This window comes from Pristiophorus japonicus, chromosome 4, assembly GCF_044704955.1.
Source record: "Pristiophorus japonicus isolate sPriJap1 chromosome 4, sPriJap1.hap1, whole genome shotgun sequence".
NCBI classification, from domain to species: Eukaryota; Metazoa; Chordata; class Chondrichthyes; family Pristiophoridae; genus Pristiophorus; species Pristiophorus japonicus.
The window spans coordinates 263,677,457-263,697,931 of record NC_091980.1 but is presented as its reverse complement, the minus strand read 5'-3'; the positions used below and the strand labels follow the sequence as shown (position 1 = coordinate 263,697,931).

General features: G+C 47.1%; 1 protein-coding gene across 1 annotated transcript in view; it reads right to left on the bottom strand.

The window, feature by feature from the left end:
* Window positions 1-20,475, bottom strand: part of mdga2a (MAM domain containing glycosylphosphatidylinositol anchor 2a) — an 842,847-nt gene that overhangs the window by 234,031 nt on the left and 588,341 nt on the right. The gene's annotated exons all lie outside the window — the stretch shown is intronic.

Below are 20,475 nucleotides of genomic sequence, written 5' to 3'. Positions count from 1 at the left end.
CCCTTCTCTTAAAGGAGAGGGCCGCTGCGATCTAAGCAGCATCTTCAGTGCCGCCCACTGGGCTACCAGGGGGGGGATGTCAGTCGGGCCAGCAATCGAGCACGCAAGAGGGGGTGCCAGCTTACCATTTGGCGATTGAAGAGTTGGCCAACAAGAAAAAGATGGTGGCACCTCCCCTTTAAGGGCGGCCAGGGCACCACAGCCACCGCAGTTTCTCGCACCAAGAAGCTGTCGGTGTCATCGCCCCGCACAGACCTCGCTACCAGGGGTCAATTTCCCCCACAGGGCACAAAGGGGCTGGCGTGCATGGCAATGACATCATCGCTGGAGAGCCGCACAAACCCCTTTTCACCTGGCGACCCTCGGGTACAATTCCAGGGGGAGTGCTCTGTGCACAGCACCTTGGCGAAAACCCTCTAGCACACCGTTAGGGCCGGTTGGCCCCTACACATAAGAACATAAGAAATAGGAACAGGAGTAGGCCATATGGCCCCTCGAGTCTACTCCGCCATTTAATAAGATTATGGCTGATCTGATCATGGACTCAGCTCCACTTCCCCGCCCGCTCCCCATAACCCCTTATCCCCTTATCGTTTAAGGAACTGTCTATTTCTGTCTTAAATTTATTCAATGTCCCAGCTTCCACAACTCTCTGAGGCAGTGAATTCCACAGATTCACAACCCTCAGAGAAGAAATTTCTCCTCATCTCTGTTTTAAATGGGCGGCCCCTTATTCTAAGATCATGCCCTCTAGTTCTAGTCTCCCCCATTAGTGAAATATCCTCTCTGCATCCACCTTGTCATGACCCCTTATAATCTTACACGTTTCGATAAGCTCACCTTTCATTCTTCTGAATTCCAATGAGTAGAGGCCCAACCAACTCAACCTTTCCTCAGAAGTCAACCCCCTCATCTCCGGAATCAACCTAGTGAACTTTCGCTGAACTGCCTCCAAAGCAAATATATCCTTTCGTAAATATGGAAACCAAAACTGCACGCAGTATTCCAGGTGTGGCCTCACCAATACCCTTTATAGCTGTAGCAAGACTTCCCTGCTTTTATACTCCATCCCCTTTGCAATAAAGGTCAAGATTGCATTGGCCTTCCTGATCACTTGCTGTATCTGCATACTATTCTTTTGTGTTTCATGCACCAGTACCCCCAGGTCCCGTTGTACTGCGGCACTTCGCAATTTTTCTCCATTTAAATAATAACTTGCTCTTTGATTTTTTTCTGCCAAAGTGCATGACCTCACACTTTCCAACATTATACTCCATCTGCCAAATTTTTACCCACTCACTTAGCCTGTCTATGTCCTTTTGCAGATTTTTTGTGTCCTTCTCACACATTGCTTTTCCTCCTTTGTATCATCAGCAAACTTGGCTACATTACACTCAGTCCCTTCTTCCAAGTCGTTAATATAGATTGTAAAAAGTTGGGATCCCAGCACTGATCCCTGCGGTGTCCCACTAATTGCTGATTGCCAACCAGAGAATGAACCATTTATCCCGACTCTCTGTGTTTTCTGTTAGTTAGCCAATCCTCTATCCATGCTAATATATTACCCCCAACGCCATGAACTTTTATTTTGTGCAGTAACCTCTATGAAGCTCTGATGAAAGGACTGTTAGAAATCAGTGGTTCAAAATGTATAAAACTAACATGAAGGATACTGTATTTAAATCGTTGTTTTGAACTGAAGCTGAAATGTCTCCTCAAAGTGGTAGTAGATGCTTAGAAATGCTAACGTTTTGGTACCCTGCTGTGATGTTATAGCATTCTGCACGATGACAAGCATTATCTGTTGTTTTCAAGTTACAACTTCAACTTTGTTTATGTATCTTTAAGACAATTTGTTATAGAAAGACATAGAATGGATGAAAATCATGTGAATTAATGTAAACATGTTGCTGCATTGTAAAGGAGATAATGACGCTGAAGTGAGAAGTTTTCTGGTTTGGCCTCATGACATCAAAGACAGGATAAGGATGAAAGAGAGATTAAACGATTTCTACAGGAAGACCGAGCCCTGGGAAGTATTAGCAAGAAAGACATGTGGCCAAAATCAGGAGACATCTTTAGGACAGGTTCTTGGCACAAAAATATAGACAAAGAACTAGATATTGGATATTAAGTTTTTAGGGAACCATCATTCGGTCAAAAGGTCTTGTCAATATCCCATGTCAGACCCACTCCTAAAAAGAGAATAAATGTAGCCTTCTCATGGTTGTTCTCACAAATGGTGTGAGGGGAGAGTGAAACAGAAGTTGGGCTAGTTGAAAACTCTTCAAGAGTGATCCCATGCTTTACCGAAGGAAGATCTAGACAAATAGAAAGAGATTGCAGGCCAGAGAACTGCTCATGTGCACCAGCCGTTTGTTCGATCGGGATTGGTAACAACTACCTGTTAGTTTTGTACCTCTATTGTCATCTTCTGAAAGACCCACCATGGCACTCATCACTGCTTCCTTATGAGCAGCAACCCCAACTATCCCATCCTACTCTTTCGCCAACCTTCGTGCCCAGTTGGGGGCTAATCTCGCCAATCTCCTCTCCGTCCAACTCATCCTTCCCAGCACTAAACCTGTGGATACTGGCAGTGGGTCAGCCATCAACGATCCTCTCCGCATCTCCCTCCAGAATGTCCATTCACTTGCGAACAAGGCCTTTGCCATCCATAAGCTTATTGTGGTTGATCGCATCGACATCATGGCTCTGGCTGAGGGGTGACAACACCTAACCCTGAAATGAAGCCTCCCCGCCTGGCTACACCTTCCAACAATTGCCCTGCCCAGAGCGCCGTGGTGGCTGTGAGGCTCTCATCACCAAATCACACCTTGGTCTGCCCCCCTACTCTTCTGGCACTTTCTCCACCTTTGAGCAACTCACCCTATTCAACCCCTCTCACCTCTCATTTAAAATTCTTGTTCTCTATCATTAACCCAAATACCATAAAACATTTATTACCAAGATATCTAAACAGCTTTCCTCCCTCAGCCTCTGCACCGATCGATTTATCATTCTCGGTGAATTCAGCCTCCATCTCAATTCATCATTCTCTCTCTCTAGCCTCCTATCCTCCCTTAATCTCTCCCTCCGTGTAAACTCCCCAACCCATATCACGGTCACCCCGTCAACCTTGCCATCTCTCATGGCCTTGTTACTCCCATCGTGTCAATCGCTGACCACTTCTTCGTATCGCTCTCCACCCCCAACCCTACTTCCTTGTGTCCACCCTTGGAAAAAACTCTCTCCCAACTCTCTTACAATTGCACTTATGAAATTCCAAATATCCAACCTCTGGCCCTCCATTCGCCATGACATTTCTGCAGCTACCGATCTGCTCAACCACATCCTCACCACCACTTTTGATGCCCGAGTCCCTATAAAACAATTACTCTCTCTCACCCTGATCATTCCCCCTGGTATGGCCCTCATCTTCCCTCTCTTAAGAACAGATATGGCGGATAACTGGTTTAGCCATTCATCTCCAGATCTGGCTGGACCACAAAGGATTATCGGGTTCTGCTTTCGTCTGCCAAAATTTCTCACGATTCCAGAATCATCCTGGAATACAAAGATAAACCTCGATTTCTATTTTCTATTTCCCGTCTCTTCCACCCTCACCTCCAACAACTAGTGTGAGGAGCTCATGGACTTCTTTGTCTCTGAGATTGAGACCATCCATTCAGCTGCCTCTGCCACTTCCCTTCCTTCCCCTAACCCACCGGGCCAAACTTCCTCTGAGGTTCGCCCTGCCCTAGCCGTGAACTCGCATCTTTCTCCAGTTTCTCTCCGATCTCTGCTCATGACCTCTCCATGCTCATCTTGTCCATGAGACCCACTTCCTGCTCCCTGAACCCTATTCCCGCCAAACTGTTGATCATACAACTTTCTTTAAGGCTCCCATGTAAGCTGATAATGTTAACGAATCTCTCTCCTCGGGTACTGTTTCCCTCTCTCTCAATTCTGCCGTATTCACTCCTCCTCAAAAAAACAACCTTTTACCCCTCCGTTCTTGCAAAGTACAGCCCCATCTCCAAACTTAATTTCTTCTCAAGTCCTTAAACATGTTGTTGCCTCCCAAATCTGTGCCCATCTTTCCCACAACTCCATATTTGAATTGCTCCAATCAGGTTTCCGCCTCTGCCACAGTACCGAAACGACTCTCATCAAAGTCACAAATGACATCCTTTGTGACTGTGACAAAGGTAAACTATCTCTCCTCGTCCAGCTAGGTGGGACTGCATTCACCTGGTTCCATTCTTATCTATCTAATCATAGCCAGAGAATCACCTACAATGGCTGATCTTCCCACTCCCGCATCGTTATCTCTGGTGTCCTCCAAGATCTATCCTTGGCCCCCTCCTATTTCTCATCTATATGCTGCCCCTTGGCGGCAACATCCGAAAACACAATTTCCACATGTACGCTGATGACACCCAGCTCTATCTCACCAGCACTTCTTTCCACTGTCTCTAAATTGTCAGACTGCTTGTCCAACATCCAGTTCTGGATGAGCAGAAATTTTCTCCAATTAAATATTGGAAAGCCATTGTTTTCGGTCCCCGCCACAAACTCTGTTCCCTAGTCACTGACTCCATCCCTCTTCTGAACATCTGTCTGAGGTTGAACAACACTGTTCGCAACCTTGATGTCATTATTGACCGAGAAATGAGCTTCCATCCATACATCCGTGGCATAACTAAGACCGCCTATTTCCACCTCCGTAACATCGACCATCTCTGTCTTTGCCTCAGCTGCTGAAAACCTCATCCATGTCTTTATTACCTCTAGACTTGACTATTCCAACGCACTCCTGGCTAGCCTCCCATGTTCTACCCTCTGTAAATTTGAGGTCATCCAAAACTCAGCTATCCATCACGCTGACCCACTTAAGGTACATTGCACCTGGTTAAGCAACGCCTCAATTTCAAAAATTCTCAACCTTGTTTTAAAATCCCTCCATGGCCTAGCCCCTCCCTAATCTCCTCCAGCCCAACAGCACTCCCACCCCCCCACCCCGCCACGCCCGAGATATCTGCACTCTTCTAATTCTGCCCTCTCTAGCATCCCTGATTATAATCGCTCAACCATTGGTGGCTGAGTCTTCAGCAGCCTAGGCCCTAAGCTCTGGATTTCCCTCCCTAAACCTCTCTTTCCTCCTTTAAGACGCTCCTTAAAATCTACCTCTTTGACCAAACTTTTGGTCACCTGCCCTAATTTCTCCTTGTTGTGGCTCGGTGTCAAATGCTTTGTCTTATAATACTCCTGTGAAGCGTTTTGGGATATATTAAAGGCACTATATAAATATAAGTTGTTGTTGTTAACCTGCTGCATATTTCCAGCATTTTCTGGTTTTTATTTCAGATTTTCAAAATCCGCAGTATTTTTCTTTTGCTCTAGTAAGCGTCAGAATTTATTCCACAAATAATAAGAAATATAAGGCAGACAATTGCAAAGAACATGATTAGCAGCCGAGCAATATCTGAGATTTGGGTAGAATGGGTTGAGGATTAAGACTACACCCTGAGATAAAGGATGGGTTGAGATTCTGGTCATGGACAACCATCATGGAACTACAATGCCTCCCTCTGATTCTTCCATCCAATCTGCTGTCACATCACATGATAAAACTACTTCTTGCCTAGATGTCTGCCCTTGATCTCGGTCCACAAGCAGGATATTGTCCTATTTCTCAGCCCACTGTGACCACATCTCAGACATTGCTTGCCCGCCAATTTCCTTTGTAACTGTCTTTCTAATATTTCTTCCTTAAGCTCCTGTATTGCTTCTAGTGCCAAACAGACACCATAGACATGTTTTCAGTATGTGTCTCAGTCTATCTTATCTTTTTCTAAATTATCTCAAAACTATATTCCGTCTTGCTGCTTTCTTCACATTTGCTCTCGGCTTATCATGACTATGCACTCTTCTGAACTTCAGCCCAATTTTTCTGTCTGGCCCACTCGAAATATACACAATTTCATAAGTAAGTTGTTAGACATGTAAACTTGTATTTACTCTGTACAGCCACCAGCGGGCTCATCCCCTGGAGTCGCAAGAGATCCCATAATACCTTGGGAGCACAGGTATTTAAGGAGGCTTCACAGGTTGGAGAGGCACTCTGGAGACCTGCAATAAAAGAGTAAGGTCACACTTTACTTTGAGCTCACAGTGTTCAGTCTGACTCTCTCTCCATACACAACAACTGGCGACGAGATATAAATAGCGAACCCAAAGATGCAAGAACAGTGGGCATCTTGAAGAAATTCTCAGAGGGAGATGATTGGGAAACTTTTGTGGAGCGACTCGACCAATAATTCGTGACCAATGAGCTAGATGGGGAAGAGAGTGCTGCCAAATGAAGGGCGATCCTCCTCACCATCTGTGCGGCACCAACGTATGGCCTCATGAAGAATCTGCTCACTCCAGCGAAACCCACGGAGAAATCGTACGATGATTTGTGCACACTGGTCCGGGAGCATTTGAACCCGAAGGAAAGCGTTCTGATGGCGAGGTACCGGTTCTACACCTACAAAAGGTCTGAAGGCCAGGAAGTGGCGAATTATGTCGCCGAGCTAAGACGCCTTGCAGGACATTGCGAATTTGAAGGACATTTGGAGCACATGCTCAGAGACTTTTTCGTACTTGGCATTGGCCACAAAACCATACTTCGCAAACTTTTGACCCCAATCTTGAGTAAGGCCATAGCGATAGCCCAGGCATTCATTGCCACCAGTGACAATACGAAGCAAATCTCTCAGCACACAAGTGCTGCGACAAGCACTGTGAACAAAGTGATGTTGTTTTCGAATCGTAACGTACAGGGCAGGTCACATATACCTGCAGCTACACGTCTGCAGATGTCTCAGAGTCTGATGAATGCAAGGCTATTAACACCTTGTTGGCGCTGCGGGGGTGATCATCGGTTCCATTCATGCCGATACAAAGAGTACATTTGCAAGGGCTGTGGAACAATGGGACACCTTCAACGAGTGTGCAGGCGAGCTGCAAAGCCTCTTAACCCTGCAAACCACCATGTTGCAGAGGAGGACAGATCCATGGCGGACCACGATGAACCAGAGCCTCAAATCGAGGAGGCAGAGATACATGGGGTGCACACATTCACCACAAATTTTCCCCCAATAATGCTGAATGTTGAACGAAATGGACTCCCGGTGTCAATGGAGCTGGACACGGGTGCGAGCTAGTCCATCATGGGTAAAAAGACTTTCGAAAGATTGTGGTGCAACAAGGCCTCAAAACCAGTCTTAACTCCAGTTCGCATGAAACTAAGAACTTACACGAAAGAACTGATTCCTGTAATCGGCCGTGCTACCGTAAAGGTCTCCTACGATGGAGCAGTGCACAAGCTACCACTCTGGGTGGTACCGGGCGATGGTCCCACGCTGCTCGACAGGAGCTGGCTGGGAAAGATACGCTGGAACTGGGACGACATCCGCGCGCTATCGCCCGCTGATGACATTTCGTGTGCCCAGGTCTGAAATAAATTTCCTTCACTGTTCGAACCAGGAATTGGGAAATTCCAAGGAGCAAAATTGAAGATCCACCTAATTCCGGGGGCGCGACCCATCCATCACAAGGCGAGAGCAGTACCGTACATAATGAGAGAAAGGGTAGAGATCAAGCTAGACCGGCTACAAAGAGAGGGCATAATTTTCCCGATCAAGTTCAACAAGTGGGCCAGTCCTATCGTCCCAGTCCTCAAGGGAGACGGCACCGTCAGAATCTATGGCGATTACAAAATAACTATCAATCGTTTCTCCCTGCAGGACCAATACCCACTACCAAAGACCGATGATCTCTTTGCAATGCTGGTGGGAGGAAAGATGTTCACGAAGCTGGATCTGACTTCAGCCTACATGACGTAGGAACTGGAGGAATCATCAAAGGCCCTCACCTGCATCAACATGCACAAAGGTCTTTTTGTTTATAACAGGTGCCCGTTTGGAATCCGATCGGCGGCGGCGATATTCCAGAGAAACATGGAAAGCTTACTGAAGTCAGTCCCGCAAACCGCGTTCTTCCAGGACGATATCTTGATCACAGGTTGGAACACAATCGAGCACCTGCAGAACGTGGAGGAGGTTCTTAGTCGGCTCAACCGCGTGGGGCTCGGTTAAAACGCTTGAAGTGCATTTTCGTGACGCCTGAAGTGGAGTTCCTGGTAAGGAGGATTGCGGCAGACGGCATCAGGCCCACCAACGTGAAGATGGAGGCAATCGAGAATGCACCTAGGCCACAGAATGTGACGGAGCTGCGGTCGTTTCTGGGGCTCCTGAACTACTTTGGTAACTTCTAACTGGGCCTCAGCATATGTTACTACGAAAAGGGGAGACGAATAGGTTTGGGGCAAAAGACAAGAAAATGCATTTGTAAAAGCGAGAAAATTGTTCTGCTCAAACAAATTGCTTGTGTTGTATGATCCATGTAAGCGTTTGGTACGAGCATGTGATGCATCGTCATATGGCGTTGGGTGAATATTGCAACAAGCTAATGATTTTGGGAAACTGCAACCAGTTGCTTACGCATTCACGAGTCTGTCTAAGGCTGAGAGAGCCTACAGCATGATTGAGAAAGAAGCGTTAGCGTGTGTCTATGGGGTAAAGAAAATGCATCAATTCCTGTTTGGGCTAAAATTCGAATTGGAAACTGAGAATAAGCCACTTATATCCTTGTTCTCTGAGACAAAATAGATAAATACCAAAGCATCAGTCCGCATCCAGAGATGGGCGCTCACGTTGTCCGCATACAACTACGCCATCCGCAGAAAACTGCCAATGCTCTCAGTAGGCTGCCATTGCCCACCACGGGGGTGGAAATGGCGCAGCCCGCAGATCTAGCCATGGTTATGAAAGCATTTGAGAGTGAGCAATCACCCGTCACTGCCCAGCAGATCAAAACCTGGACAAGCCAGGACCCCTTATTATCTCTAGTCAAAAGCTATGTGCCTCACGGGAGCTAGTCCAGTGTCCCAGTGGAAATACAGGAAGAGATAAAGCCATTCCAGCGGTGCAAAATTGAAATGTCTATACAAGTAGACTGCCTTCTGTGGGGCAATCGAGTAGTGCTCCCCAAGAAGGGCAGAGACACCTTCATCAATGACCTCCACAGTAACCACCCAGGCATCGTAATGATGAAAGCGATAGCCAGATCCCACATGTGGTTGCCCGGTATCGATGCGGACTTAGAGTCCTGCGTTCACAGATGTAATACATGCTCGCAGTTAAGCAATGTACCCAGGGAGGCGCCGCTAATTTTATGGTCTTGGCCCTCCAAACCGTGGTCTAGGGTACACGTCGACTATGCAGGCCCGTTCTTGGGTAAAAATGTTCCCTGTGGTTGTAGACGCATACTCCAAGTGGATTGAATGTGAGATAATATCGGCTAGCACGTCCGCTGCCACTACTGAAAGCCTGCGGGCCATGTTTGCCACTCACAGTTTACCCGATGTCCTGGTGAGCGACAACAGGCCATGTTTTACCAGTGCTGAGTTCAAAGAATTCATGACTCGTAATGGGATCAAACATGTCACATCTGCCCCATTTAGACCAGCGTCCAACGGTCAGGCAGAGAGAGCAGTGCAAACCATCAAGCAAGGCTTGAAGAGGGTAACTGAAGGCTCACTGCAGACTCGCCTATCCCGAGACCTGCTTCGCTCCCGCATGAGACCTCACTCACTCACTGGGATCCCACCTGCTGAACTGCTCATGAAAAGAGCACTTAAGACAAGGCTCTCGTTAGTTCACCCTGATCTACATGAACAGGTAGAGAGCAGGCGGCTTCAACAAAGTGCATACCATGATAGCGCAAATGTGTCACGCGAGATTGAACTCAATGATCCTGTATTTGTATTAAATTATGAACAAGGTCCCAAGTGGCTTCCCGGCACTGTCATGGCCAAAGAGGGGAGCAGAGTGTTTCGGGTCAAGCTTTCAAATGGACTCATTCACCGGAAACACTTGGACCAAATCAAACTCAGATACGGACTATCCTGAGCAACCTGACTTGGACCTTACCTTTTTTGATCCCCCAACATACACACCAGTGGCAACCGGCACCAGGGTTGACCATGAAGCAGAACCCATCATCCACAGCAGCTCAGCAGGGCCCAACACACCGGGCAGCCCAGCAAGGCCAGCTGCACAGCAGCGCAGCGAGGGCCCAACAAATGATTCAACAACACCAGCTTTCATACCGAGACGATCAACCAGGGCAAGAAGGGCCCCAGATCAACTCACATTGTAAATAGTTACACTACTGACTTTGGGGTGGGGGAGTGTTGTTATATATGTGGACTTGTATTTACTCTGTACAGCCACCAGAGGGCTCATCCCCTGGAGTCCCAAGGGATCCCATAATACCTTGGGAGCACAGGTATTTAAGGAGGCTTCACAGGTTGGAGAGGTACTCTAGAGACCTGCAATAAAAGATTAAGGTCACACTTTACTTTGAGCTCAGTGTTCAGTCTGACTCTCTCTCCATACACAACATAATTGATCTTCCCTTCTATGGGGTCAAGTTTCGGGCTGCCCCCAGAACGGTGCAGCACCGACATGGACGCCCGGTTTTTGCGCCTAATAGCGCGACAAAAATGTACCTCGTAATTCTCGGGCTCCTTGCTGGTCCCTGGGAGCTCGGCACACCGCGCAGACAGCAGCGGGGGGCGGAGCCACAGAGGCGTGCCGATTCTGCAAGTGGAGGGGGCGGGGCTAAGTCAAATGAGGGAACGTCGTGCTGGCAGCCCTGCGCATACTTATTGGAGCGCGCAAGCACAGTAGCCCAGAAAAACTGGCACTCGGCCATTTTTAAAGGAACTTAAAGAAAAGTGCTGATTTGTCTCGTGGACCTCTGAAAAGGCTTGGGATTGAATTTTGGTGATTATTTTGGTGTCTGAAGGAGTGCTTTTAGCAGCACTGTTGAATAAATCACCTGCTGAAATCAGTGAGTGCTGCTTTTCACTGCTAAACTTCCAGAACAGGTGCTGCATTGGTGCATGCAAATTAAGGACAGTGTGTTTTGAAAAATAAGAGTGTCAATTCAATACAGCAATGGAACAACGTCCACTAAGAACAAAGAATTTCTTGCATGAGGAAATGGAGATATTAGTCAACGTCATTGAGCAGAGATGGCAGGAGCTAGATACCAGCAACAGAGGTCACATAAAAGTGCCACCTTAAGAAATGAAGAAACGCTGGAACCAAGTTGCAGAAGATTACTGCGCAGTGGTGCATACCATGAGATCTGGAAGCCAGTGTAAAAAAGAATTGGCACGACCTTGGTCAAGTAGTTAGTGTAAGTAATATTTTCATTTTTTAATGTAATCATAATTGTAATGTGACTATCTGTATGTCCCACCCTGCAGAAAGACGCACTCTGTAAAAAGTTATATTTTACTCTTTGTAGAAGAAATTGGCCCACAACAAAAGGGAAGCAACTCGAACAGGAGGAGGTGTGCCCAATCTGCATCCACTGACACCCTTGGAACAGAGGGTAGCTGCTATGATGAGTTGTACATGGAGAAAAGCAATCAGTACAGCACAAGCTGGGCCCGCACGCGAGGAAGAGGGTAAGTCCTGAAAATGCATCGTGGCCCTTCAAATCAACCTGCTGCCTGGCCTGCCATGTGTGAGAGTACTCATGCCACCCATCCTACCCCCTCCCTTGCTGTTAAACATTTGATTGTTCTGATGCATTTTGCAGAACATGATGATGATGCTGCCAACCCTGAGGATCCTGAAGATACAGAACAAGAACCAGTACAACCAGATGCGGACGATCCAGACTGGATGATGGCAGCGATGACTGAAATGTCTACAGGGGAGAGCTTCCAAATTAATGTTTATGAGCCTCCATGAAGGGGCATCAGAGTTTCAACCCCTTGCATAGATTCTGGTTCCACCTTCCATGGTTTTGATTCTGATGTTGCGGGTCCCAGTGGTGCTGCTGGTGTAATGCAGCAGTTTACAGCCAGTGCCCCACCGTCCGAGCCTGCGCCTCGCACTCGCATAGGTTCTGGTTCCACCTTCTATGGTTTTGATTCCAACGTTGCGGGTCATACACCCATTCACCCACCATCCCAGCCCACGGCTCGCACTCGAGTGCTGTCGTCTGGAACACCGAGCGCCCCACCGTCCCAGCCCGTGCCTCTCGCTCTAGTACTGTCGTCTGGAACACCAAGCGCCCCACCGTCCCAGCCCGAGCCTCTCTCTCTAGTGCTGCCGTCTGGAACACAGAGCATCCCACCGTCCCAGCCCGTGCCTCTCGCTCTAGTACTGTCGTCTGGAACACCGAGCGCCCCACCGTCCCAGCCCGAGCCTCTCTCTCTAGTGCTGCCGTCTGGAACACCAAGCGCCCCACCGTCCCAGCCCGAGCCTCTCTCTCTAGTGCTGCCGTCTGGAACACAGAGCATCCCACCGTCCCAGCCCGAGCCTCTCTCTCTAGTACTGTCGTCTGGAACACAGAGCATCCCACCGTCCCAGCCCGCGCCTCTCTCTCTAGTGCTGCCGTTTGGAACACAGAGCATCCCACCGTCCCAGCCCGAGCCTCTCTCTCTAGTGCTGCCGTCTGGAACACCAAGCGCCCCACCGTCCCAGCCCGAGCCTCTCTCTCTAGTGCTGCCGTCTGGAACACAGAGCATCCCACCGTCCCAGCCCGAGCCTCTCTCTCTAGTACTGTCGTCTGGAACACAGAGCATCCCACCGTCCCAGCCCGCGCCTCTCTCTCTAGTGCTGCCGTTTGGAACACAGAGCATCCCACCGTCCCAGCCCGCGCCTCTCTCTCTAGTACTGCCGTCTGCAACACCGTGCATCCCACCGTCCCAGCCCGTGCCTCTCGCTCTAGTGCTGTCGTCTGGAACACCGTGCATCCCACCGTCCCAGCCCGTGCCTCTCGCTCTAGTACTGTCGTCTGGAACACAGAGCATCCCACCGTCCCAGCCCGCGCCTCTCTCTCTAGTACTGCCGTCTGCAACACCGTGCATCCCACCGTCCCAGCCCGTGCCTCTCGCTCTAGTACTGTCGTCTGGAACACAGAGCATCCCACCGTCCCAGCCCGCGCCTCTCGCTCTAGTACTGTCGTCTGGAACACCGAGCGTCCCACCGTCCCAGCCCGAGCCTCTCTCTCTAGTACTGTCGTCTGGAACACCGAGCATCCCACCGTCCCAGCCCGAGCCTCTCTCTCTAGTGCTGCCGTTTGGAACACAGAGCATCCCACCGTCCCAGCCCGTGCCTCTCGCTCTAGTACTGCCGTCTGCAACACCGTGCATCCCACCGTCCCAGCCCGTGCCTCTCGCTCTAGTGCTGTCGTCTGGAACACCGTGCATCCCACCGTCCCAGCCCGTGCCTCTCGCTCTAGTGCTGTCGTCTGGAACACCGTGCATCCCACCGTCCCAGCCCGTGCCTCTCGCTCTAGTACTGTCGTCTGGAACACAGAGCATCCCACCGTCCCAGCCCGCGCCTCTCTCTCTAGTACTGCCGTCTGCAACACCGTGCATCCCACCGTCCCAGCCCGTGCCTCTCGCTCTAGTACTGTCGTCTGGAACACCGAGCGCCTCACCGTCCCAGCCCGCGCCTCTCACTCTAGTACTTCCGTCTGGAACACAGAGCATCCCACCGTCCCAGCCCGAGCCTCTCTCTCTAGTGCTGCCGTCTGGAACACCGAGCGTCCCACCGTCCCAGCCCGTGCCTCTCGCTCTAGTACTGTCGTCTGGAACACCGTGCATCCCACCGTCCCAGCCCGTGCCTCTCGCTCTAGTACTGTCGTCTGGAACACCATGCATCCCACCGTCCCAGCCCGCGCCTCTCGCTCTAGTACTGTCGTCTGGAACACAGAGCATCCCACCGTCCCAGCCCGAGCCTCTCTCTCTAGTGCTGCCGTCTGGAACACCGAGCGTCCCACCGTCCCAGCCCGTGCCTCTCGCTCTAGTACTGTCGTCTGGAACACCGTGCATCCCACCGTCCCAGCCCGAGCCTCTCTCTCTAGTACTGCCGTCTGGAACACCGAGCGTCCCACCGTCCGTGCCCGCGCCTCCCAGTGTAGTGGTGCCGTGAGGCAGACCCAGGCAGAGGAGAAGGAGATTGGAGACACGCTCTCCTGAGATGCAGCGTGCAACAGATGCGGCTCAGGTTGTTGCATTGGTCTCCATACCCAATGAGCTTACCCGATCACTCATCGGTAGCGTCAGTGCAGTGGGTGAAGTGGTGACGGTACTGACGGGAGAAATAGCAGTAATGACACGGGAACTTAGGGAGGGAATGTCCGAGGGAGTGCAATCGACGGCACAGGCCATCAGGGAGGGCATGCAAGTGGCGGCACAGGCCCTCATGGAGGTAGCTGCTGCAATAAGGGCACACAGCTCGGCCAATCAAATGACACCCCCATGAAGAAGTGAACATTCACTGAGATATGGATGAGAGATGGTTGCAGCCTTTCTTTGCTGCTTTTGTTCTTGTTCTTGATGTAGCTGTAGTAGCGTTTTTCAAATTGAAATTGTTTTGTAAGTTTTGTAACTTTACAACTTATAAATGATCTTAGGGTTTTTAAATGATCTTATAGTGTAAATGCTCTCACTTTTTGTAACTTATTTAATTTTGCACCTAAAAGTGATCTTGAAGTTTAAGTCATCTTAAGAGTATAAGATTTTTCACATTGAAATTGTTCTGTAACTTTACAAGTTTATAAGTGATCTTAAAGTTTTTAAGTAATCTTTAAGAATCATATTAAAAAGTAAAGTTTGATACAACAAATACAGTGACGTTAACTTTTCAACAAAATATTTTTTCATTAAAACTGTTTCATGTTCCATTAACACAACACAACGTAGGAACAACTGCAAAGAATAAACATGTCCATGCGCAACAGTGGTCGCAGAGCCCTCAGGCATCAGTAGTTGAAGCGTTCATGGATGAGCTGCTGGCGCAAGGCTCGAGCAATCGTTAAAGGAGAACTATGGACGGCCCTCCTCCGACCTCGTGCTCCGGCATCAGGCACTTGCATGCTTTCCTGATCGTCGTCATCATCCACATCCTGCTCTTCCGTAATACTATCATCAGGCACTGGACCCTCATGTGGGTCTTCTTGTTCCAATACCAGCTCCTGCTGCCTCATGATGGCTAAATTATGGAGCATGCAGCACACAACAGTGAAGTGACTGACAATCTGAGGAGAATATTGCAATTGGCCTCCGGAATGGTCCAGGCATCGGAACTGCTATTTCAATATGCCAATGGTCCTCTCAATGATGCTGCGCGTCGCAATGTGCGCCATGTTGTATTGACGGTCAGCTTCTGTCCGTGTCACGCGTAGGGGCGTCATGAGCCAGGTGGTCAGGCTGTACCCTTTGTCTCCCAGTAGCCAGCTCTGCCCTTCTGGCTGCTGCTCAAACATGTCAGATATAACACTGTCGCGTAGGATGAACGCATCATGGGTGCTGCCAGGGTATCTCGCATCGACTGACATGATGCGCTGCTTGTCGTCACACACGAGCTGCACATTGATGGAGTGGAAACCTTTTCTATTCCTGTACTGCTCGGAATCCTCCATACGTGCTCGCAAGGCGATGTGGGTAAATCAATGCAGCCCTGTATCTTTGGGAAGCCAGCAATCCTGAAGAAGCCCACAGCCCTCTCATGGATCGTTTGTGCGGTCATTGGGAAATTGATGAAGTCATTCCTCTACGCATACAGTGCAGCCGTGACCTGGTAAACGCAGGCATGTATTGCACGTTGAGAGATGGCGCACACATCTCCAGTTGTAGCCTGAAACGATCCCGAGGCATAGAAGGCAAGTGCAGCTGTTACCTTCACTTCAACTGACAAGGCAGTTGGCGTTCTGCTTCTGGGCTGCAAATCTGCTCTCAGCATATCACAGATCTCAACAACAACTTCTCTGCGGAAACGCAGCCTTTTGACTCAATTAGCCTCGCTCATGTCCAGGTACGAGCGCCTACGCAGTGAATTGCTGGCGAACCATTGCATAATCCGTGGTGTTGACAATGCAACACTCATTCTGCAATTACAAATTTAATTTTCAAACTGGCTATCTGGCTGCCTCTTCCTGTCCCCTGGCCAAATGGCCTCAGCCTCCCTCGCAGCTCGAAGGCTGCTTGCTGTGTCTTCGGCTGCCGTCCAGCCACTGACGCCGCCCCTATCCCGTGGCCGAATGGCCTCAGCCTCCCTCGCAGATCGAAGGCTGCTTGCTGTGTCTTCGGCCGCCATCAGTCACTGCCGCCGCCCCTATCCCGTGGCCGAATGGCCTCAGCTTCCCTCGCAGCTCGAAGGCTGCTTGCTTGCTATTTCTTCGGCTGCCGTCCAGCCACTGACGCCGCCCCTGTCTCCTACATGGAAGGAAGGCCTGCCTGAAGTACCACAGCTTGAAGGCTGCTTGCTGCCGTTGTTGTTGGGCTGCCGTCAAGTCACTGATGCCGCCCCTGTCTCCTACATGGAAGACCTGCCTGAAGCACCGCAGCTCGAAGGCTGCTGCTGCTTCACACAGGTAGGAATATTCAATATTTTCTATTTGCTTTGTTTATAATTTTTTATTCAGGATGGCTCTTTATTTGTAGAAGTAAGACTGTTGAATGCTTGTAAAATTTAATTACTTCCTTTCCCCCGCCCTCGTTCCCTACGCCTGATTTGTAACCTACGCCTGATTTCTAAAGTGTAGGCAAGGTTTTTCTGAGCGTACAAAAATCTACACTTACTCCATTCTAAGTTAGTTTAAAGTAAGTTTTCACTGCCTAAACTTTCAAAACGGGCATAAGTGGCCGGACATGCCCCCTTTTGAAAAAAAAAACCTGTTCCAAAATGAAACTGTTCTAACTGACTAGAACTGGAGCAAACTAAATGCTGAGAATTGCAATTTCTAAGATACTCCATTCTAAACCAGTTGCTCCAAAAAAATTGGAGCAAATCAGGCCGAAACTTGACCCCATTGAAATTAGTTCTTGAAAATCTTCCTTTCATAAAAAGTTTAAATAAATAAAACTGTTAAACATTTTTTTTTAAACAAAATACTCAATATATGTTTATTCTGTTTATGACTGAGCACCACTCAGTTTTTAGGTGTCTAGAGGAATTTTGAGAGCTGGAAGAGAAATGTTGGTCACTTTCTCACTTGTGCATTTACATGTCTAAAATGTAGTCCTGTTTCAAAAAAGTTTACATTTCCAAATTATTGTCATAGGAATTGAGAGAAGTTTTTTAATTAATGTGGCAATTCTGATCAGCAGGATTATCCTGGGAATTACAGCCTATAGAATTATGTAGGAGAGCTAATTCTGCAAGCCACAGGTTTGTAAAGAAGCCTTTCTCTAAGCACAGTGCAGCACTGAAATGATCGCATTATGAATGGCATGCTGCAAAGCACTTCTAATTACTCTACTGGAATGTTTCCTACATTAGGAAATATTAGGTTATATAAATGCAAGTTGTTGTTCCTGGGCTGTTTAATTTCTCACTCATTTTCCTCAGTCAATCCAGCACCAAAAGTGCTGCTCAGTGAACCACTGACGCTGAAACACTCACACATAATAGTAAAACACGCAATAAGATTGGTTGTTGTATGCATTGACGCATGCAGCTAGCTCATTAGCATTTTAGGCTATTGCTGGAACCATTACTATATAAATAGTCTGACTATCAGTCATAGTAGCCTCAACTGTATTATCGGATTTAACTAACATTTTCAGCACTGAATAAGATTCTAGATAGTTATGATCAGAAAATTGTATTTAAGTCAATTGCAATTAAGTGGCACAAAACACAATAGAAAGAGACAGAAAGAAAGTGCTTTTGATAGTGTCTCATCGATTAAGTGTGAATCTTTAGTAAACAGTTTACAATTAAGGGGAGTTCAGATATTAAGAAAATTGATTCCTAGTGATGAGACGGTTACTGTATTGTGATTACTTTTGACTCTAATTAACAACAACTTGCATTTATATAGCACCTTTAATGTAGTAAAACACTCCAAGGTGCTTCACAGGAGCGTTATCAGACAAAATTTGACGACAAGTGACTGACCAATGGAGGAGTGAAGAAATCGGGTATGCACCAGAGGTCAGAATTAGAGGAGTGCAGATTGTCAAGATTGAATTTTAAACATTGAGATATTTCTTTAGAATTATAAATGTTGTCTTTCTAATATTTCTCACTCAAGCCACCAAATTCATATCTGGTGAATTTATACACACAGTTTTGGATAGACTCCTAAAATTCTGGATATCTAGCATAAAAGGGATTAAATTTCACTGCCACATGTATTCTATGGAACACTATAGTTCTAATCCTATTGGGATCATGGAAATATTATTTGAGAAATATGGTAGTCAGGTTTGAATAATGTGTAGGTTCTAGTGTTAGATTGATATCCTAGTGCTTTCTCGAATTGCCACCTGGGGTCAAGGCGAAATATCATTTTTATTTACTCTGAGGTTGTCCTTCTGATTATTCACCTCTCTTGGGATTAAATAAATCCTGGAGAATCAATAATGTATGGTCTACTGGGAGAAGCATGCTTGATGTTTTTTTTTATTGTTCTACACTTTTCTCATGTTCTAATGACTTGGAAAGTCCAAAATGGCAAAAGGAAAATAACCCCATCTATATTTGTTTTTAAATTCGATAGAAAGTTCAGATTAAACTTATTAGTAATTATTGGATGAAAAACATAGGCATTGCATGAATATCCCTTCAAGTCACAGGACATTTAAATTGACCCAGAAATCCCAGCCTCCCCGGATCTGTACGGAGTTTCTACGGACCCGGGAAGGCATCGGAAAAGCCGTTTTCAGCGCACAATGTGCATGCACTGAAAACCAGTTTTACCAATCTGTCAAGTTTCTGGCTTGACAGATCTCGTGCATGTCGGGAGTGAGGACATTTGCAAGGGCAAGATTGCGGGATTTACACATATCTTGCCCAGCAAATAAGAACATAAGAACATAAGAATTAGGAACAGGAGTAGGCCATCTAGCCCCTCGAGCCTGCTCCGCCATTCAATAAGATCATGGCTGATCTGGCCGTGGACTCAGCTCCACTTACCCGTCCTTTCCCCGTAACCCTTAATTCCCTTATGACTTCAAAACTCTTGCGCCTGATTAAAAACAGGCGCATAGCCAACTTTTACAGGCGTAAGAGTTTTAAAACACACAAAAACATTGTAAATTAAAATTTTTAAAACATGTTATTGTTTAAAAACCCTCCCCACTACAGTAAGTTTATTTTAAACCATAATTTTAAAAAAATTCTAAAAATCGGAAAAATATATAATTTTTAAATACATAAATAACTTTAATTTAAATGAATAAAGATATGTTGTGCATTTTTTCTATCTTTTATTATTGCATATTAGTGTTTTGGGGGCTGTTTCTCATTAATAATAATGGAACTCCAATTTACAGAGTTCCCATTATTATGAATGAGAATATACTATACCTGATTGGCTGCCCAGAGCCATGTGACTCCAGCTCCAGGTCTGCGCAGGTCTCAACGTGAACGCGCTCCATTGCGCAAGAAGAGGAGGCCTCGACTCCGAGATCTCTGGTGAGCATTCAACCAAAAGGTAGGTGCGCACCTTCTGTCCTATTTTTAATCGAACGCCCGTGGGAAGAAGAAACCGAGATTTCTGGGCCAATACGTCTTTACATTTTTCATAGCCCTATGATAAATTTTAAATTCCTTTGTTGAAAGTCAAAGCAAAACAGATGCTCGAACTATAAAACTGGACGATAATTTTTAAGTTTAATTTTTATAAAATTGGTTGATAATTTTTAAGTTTACCAAAAGACTGGAAAGAAAATATTTTCTAAAACCTTCAAATCTCTAACATTTCTAGAAAGAAAGAATTTTCATTTACATAGTATCTTTCACAAGCTGAGGACATCCCAAAGCACTTCACAGCCAATGAAGCACTTTTGAAGTGTAAGCATTTTTATGATGTAGGAAACGCGGTTGCCAATTGTGCATGGGAAGGTAATGAGATAAGTGACCAGATGATCTCTTTTTGTGGTGTTGGTTCAGGGATAAATGTTGGCCAGGATTCCCTTGCTCTTATTCAAATAGTGCCCTTAGATCTTTTACATCCAAGAGCCTCAGTTTAGCATCTCATCTGAAAGCATCTCCGACAGTGCAACACTTCGTCAGTACTGCATTGAAGTAAGTGTCAGCCTAGATTATGTGCTCAAGTCTCTGGAGTGGAACGTAAACCCATGACCTTTTGACTAAGAGGTGAGAGTGCTACCGCTGAGCCAATGCTAACACTTTACATATCTGAATCTTTTTATGCATGTAACTATAGTGAAAGAAAATGTTTAGCCACTGTAAAGCTTGCCCTAACCACCACTCTCTAACTTAAGTGTAACTTTGTTCTCTCTCTGCTCTGCCCCGACAACAAGCCTCAACTCCATCCTCAAAAGAGCTAGCCTACTGTGCACAGTGCACTAACATTTTG